A 5,000-nucleotide genomic window follows, 5' to 3' on the forward strand; every position below is an offset into this window, starting at 1 on the left:
TGTGTGTATGTTTGTGTGAGTGTGTGTGTATGTGTGTGTGTGATTGTTTCTCAATTACTATACAGACAAAATGCAAATATACAAATAGATCATTTCTGGAAGCAAACCTTCAACCTCTCACAATCTTCACGAACCTGACGCCTCCTTTTGGCCGGGTAACAAAGACAATCACTCACCACTATTGCCTAAGTGATGGAGCCCCTTAAGCGCCCCGGCCAAGTCCAGGAAGTGAGACCAGGCATAAATGCTGTTGCAATACGCGCTCCCCTGATGTACGGCAGTTGCAACACGTATTTCAGGGTATGGAAGTTATACAGTAGTAGCACTAGGCCATGGCAGCGCTTGTACTTGTCTACGACTGGAACACAGCTGCGACATGTCTGAGTTATGTTAGCTATGCGCGTCGTGCTGAGCGGGTTTCGGTAGGAACTGGTGCAGAGGGACAGGCCGGAGAGTGCGATTGGTCGGGAAAACGTTTTTCTTCGGAGTCTCGTAACGTGCTGTTCGCTTGACAGTGGCTTGTTCGTATTTTCTATCATGATTATTAGAAATCTTTTATCGGAGAAAGTATTGAATCATTTGTTATTTATTTTGTCTGCGGAAGCGAGTTTTGGATAATTAAGAAAACTTTTTTTTTTTTTTTTTTTCTCCTGCTTTTCACTTTCTAGATTTAGTACAATTCTGCTTTTGAAACCTGTTTGGTGTATATATAGTTTCATCATCATCACAATATATTTTTGTATAATATATTAGTAATAATAAAAAAAAAAAAAATCTGCACACATTACTGACTTGTAGATTGCTTGTAGATACAAGAGCCACACTTCCTTCCCATGCTCTTCACGTTAACGTCTAAATCACAACCAGGTGTGTGTCTGCCTTACTTACTATAACCAGAAGAAAGAGGCAGAGATAGAGAAGAAAAGAATGCTCTCTATAAGATGCGAAAGTGGAAAGGAAAAAAAAGAAAAGGAAAGGCATCGCGAGAGAAAGATACCCTACGGTTAAGACTAGATCCCATGATAATTCCAAGAATCGTAGAGAGCTTCTCCTCACTGTTGCTTCAAGAACACTTATTGCGTTTGAACTACTGTGTTGTGGCCTGTGCCACTGAATACTAGTCAGGAATACAAATTTTCTAACTAGTGTTTTCTTAACTGGTTCAGAAAATTGTTTATATTGTTTAAGAAATAATGTCTAAAACTACAGATAATTCAGCACCAGACTATTATAAAAATAAATGCCCTGTCTTAACAGCATGACAAAGTGTTACCATATGGCAGTCGACAAACGACTGGTTCTTCGTACATTCCATTTCAGCCAGATGGCGAATCATTAATCATATCTACAGTGAAGCAAGAGAGAAAGAAAATACATCAGAAGAGATAGAGAGATATATAGACAAATATATAAACATGAAGACAGAAAGATAGCAAACAGACATACACAGACAGACAGACAAATAGCTAGATAGATAGATAGACAGGCAGAAAGAGTATGAGAAACAAAGGTAAGGGATAGAGATGATAAGGAAGGAAAAATCCTTGAAAAAGGCGAAAGCATTTTTCTCAGGATTTCCAGGCGTTTGCAACACTTCGGGTCAACGTCCCTTTCTTCCATTTCGTCCGAGATAGTGACAAGTGATGTTATATATAAAAAAGAAATAAAGAAAAGCAACGAATAAGTTTATCAGAAAGTGTGGTAATGTAAGAAGGTGTTGTTCTGACATCGGTATAATGTAACTACACCTAAGATCATATACACTCGCTCCCTGACACTGGAAGTCGGAGAAATATTCGTCCTCTCCTTATCAGCATTATCTTCCTCGCGAGACAACAGACAGTTATTTGTGAACTTCCCCATCACGCTGGAAGTACCCGGACAGCTAGAGAATCACCCCTCCCCTTTTCTCTTCCTTCTCCTCTCCTCCCTTCCGTTTCTCTTCCCTTTCTAACCGAGAAACCTATCCGCCCACCTTGAACTCCACTTCCCCCCCCTACTCCCCCCCCTCCTTCTGCAGCCTAACACCCACACCCTACATTCCACCAACCCCCATCCCCTCTCCACCCTCTCCACCCTGGTCTCCAGCCTCCATCCACTCCCCGCCCTCTCCATCCTGGTCTCCAGCCTCCATCCACTCTCCCCCCTCTCCATCCTGGTCTCCAGCCTCCATCCACTCTCCGCCCTATCCTCCAACCCCCATCCACTCTCCTCCCTCTCCACCCTAGCCTCCAGCATCTTAAAGGACGACCCCCATTTGTCCCTGACATACTCTGCCTCCTCTGTCTTCCTGTTGTGCCAACGGCGAAGGGGTCGTGGCAGAGCATCGATCTTATGAAGGCAACAACACCTCCGTGATGTAAATTAAACGACCAGATTATCTACTCCGTCTGGGGGAACTCTAAAGAGGAGGATTTAGAGAAAAAAGGAGAAGAAATGAATGTAAAACAAACAAACAAAAAAGAATGTTTATTAATGGTACGGTATGGATTTAAGATCTATGAAATAAGGGTAAGAAACTAGAATGAAGAGGGGATAAGGAACTGTTAGATAAGGAAAACACACTGAATAACCGAGAGGGAGTGGGGGACTTCAGTGATGCTGATGTCTCCAAGTCATCGAGCTCCAGAAACCATTAAACTTCTGTTTCGTGTTACCAAAGACTCGTCTCGGGTGTCTGTAGCATCGCCCTCTCGCTCTTGCTGTTTTGTTGCCATTTTCTCTGTTTTGTTTGCGGCCATTTTATGTACTTGTTTGTAAACTGATCCTTCCTATCCTCAATTCGCTATATCTTAAAGATTTATTTTTATTTTTCTCTGCTCCCTCTCATCCTCTTTCTCTCTCTCTTTATCTATCTAATTATTTATCTATCTCTATCTCACTCTTTTGTTCCAGCCTCTCTATCTATCTATCTATCTATCTATCTCTTCCATTAGTCCCCCCCCCCCCCGCTCTCTCTTTCTCTCTATATCTATCTATCTCTTTCTATTCACCCCCCCCTCCCCCCTCTCACTCGTGCCTGATGACCCATCTCAAAGGCTGGGGTCTTTGGATATATTTTTGTTTTTCTTTCATTTCTTCCATACCAACAACGAAGAGGGAAAAACGAAATAGAAAAATAAAAGGAAAGAAACATTTTTTTTTTCATATACAGAAACAGCTTTCCTCCCCTTGCGCCAATTTTCTCTTACATTTATCTGGATTTTCTTCATGGAGGAGGAGGAGGAGGAGGAGGAGGAAGAGGAGGAGGAGGAGGAGGAGTAGGAAGAAGAAGAAGAAGAAGAGGAGGAGGAGGAGGAGGAGGAGGAGGAGGAGGAGGAGGAGGAGGAGGGGGAGGGGGAGGAGGAGTAGGAAGAAGAAGAAGAAGAAGAGGAGGAGGAGGAGGAGGAGGGGGAGGGGGAGGAGGAGGAGGAGGAGGAGGAGGAGGAGGAGGAGGAGGAGGAGGAGGAGGAGGAGGAGAAGGAGGAGAGGAGGAGAAGGAGGAGGAGGAGGAGGAGGAGGAGGAGGAGGAGGAGGAGGAGGAAGGGGAAGAGGAGGAGGAGGAGGCATAAGAAGAAAAGGAAGAGGAGGAGCAGGAGGTAGAAGAAGAAGAGAAAGTGGAGGAGGAGGAGGAGGAGGAGGATGAGGGGGAGGAGGGGGGATGGGGGAGGAGGAGGAGGAAGAGGAGGAGGGGGAGGGGTAGGAGGAGGGGGAGGGGGGGGGGGAGGAGGGGGAGGAGGAGGAGGAGGAGGAGGAGGGGGAGGGGGAGGGGGAGGGCGAGGAGGGGGAGGAGGAAGAGGAGGAAGAGGAGGAGAGGAGGAGGAGGAGAGGAGGAGAAGGTGTAAGAGGAGGAAGTGGTGGTGGAGGAGGAGGATGAGGATGAGGAGGAGGAGGTGGTTGTGGAGGAGAAGATTGAGGAGGAGGAGGGGGAGGTGGTGGTGGAGGAGGAGGAGGTTGAGGAGGAGGAGGAGGAGGAGGAGGAGGAGGAGGAGGAGAAGGAGAAGGAGAAGGAGGAGAGGAGGAGAAGGAGGAGGAGAAGAAGGAGGGGGGGGATATGAAAGAGGAGTAAGTGGAGGAAGAAAAGGGGGAGGAAGAGGAGGAGGAGGAGGAAGAGGAGGAGGAAGGAGGAGGACAATTAAGAGGAGGAAGAGGGGGATGAGAAGGAAGGGGAGATGAAGGGTGAGGAGGAGGAGGAGGAGGAGGAGTAGGAGGAGGAGGAGGTTGATGATGATGATGATGATGATGAGGAGGAGGAGGAGGAGGAGTAGGATAAGGGGGTGGAGGAGAAGGAGGGGGAGGGAGTTATGAAAGAGGAGTAAGTGGAGGAAGAGAAAGGGGAGGAAGAAGATGAGGAAGGAGGAGGAAAATTATGAGGAGGAAGAGGGGGATGAGAAGGAAGGGGAGATGGAGGGTGAGGAGGAGGGAGAATAAAGAAGGAGGTGCACCTGGGGAGGGAGAACGACCACGAGGAGAGGAGAAGGAGGGAGACGACTGGAAGGAAGAGGGCTAAAGGAAGGAGGAGGAAATGGTGATGATAATGAGTGTAATACTAATGTTATCATAAATGACGATCAAATTATTAAGAGGAGCTAGTGCTGATTATGATAATGAGGGTGAACAGGAAAAAGAGACGGATAATGGTGATAGTCATGACGATGATCATGTTGACAGTGATGACCTTGATAAAGACGCTAATTATAATGATTGTGATGGTATAATAATGTTGGTAGTGGCAATGGCAATGTTGATGGTGACGATAATGGTGATGAAGGTAATGATGATTTCGATGATGATGATGAAGCTAATACACATGCCACTGACGATGATGATGATAACAAGAATGATGAAGATGATAAGGATGAAGATGGTGACGAAGAGGAGACTTAGGATAAGGACGATAATGGTGGTGAGAAAGGGATGGAAGGAAAATAGGGAGGGAAAGAAATGAAGTAAGAGGAAGCAGGAGAGAAATAAGATAAGAAAACGGAAGAAGATGGGGACAAGAAAAGATAAAAAATGAA

The sequence above is a fragment of the Penaeus chinensis genome, chromosome 19 (assembly GCF_019202785.1).
Source record: "Penaeus chinensis breed Huanghai No. 1 chromosome 19, ASM1920278v2, whole genome shotgun sequence".
Classification (NCBI taxonomy): domain Eukaryota; kingdom Metazoa; phylum Arthropoda; class Malacostraca; order Decapoda; family Penaeidae; genus Penaeus; species Penaeus chinensis.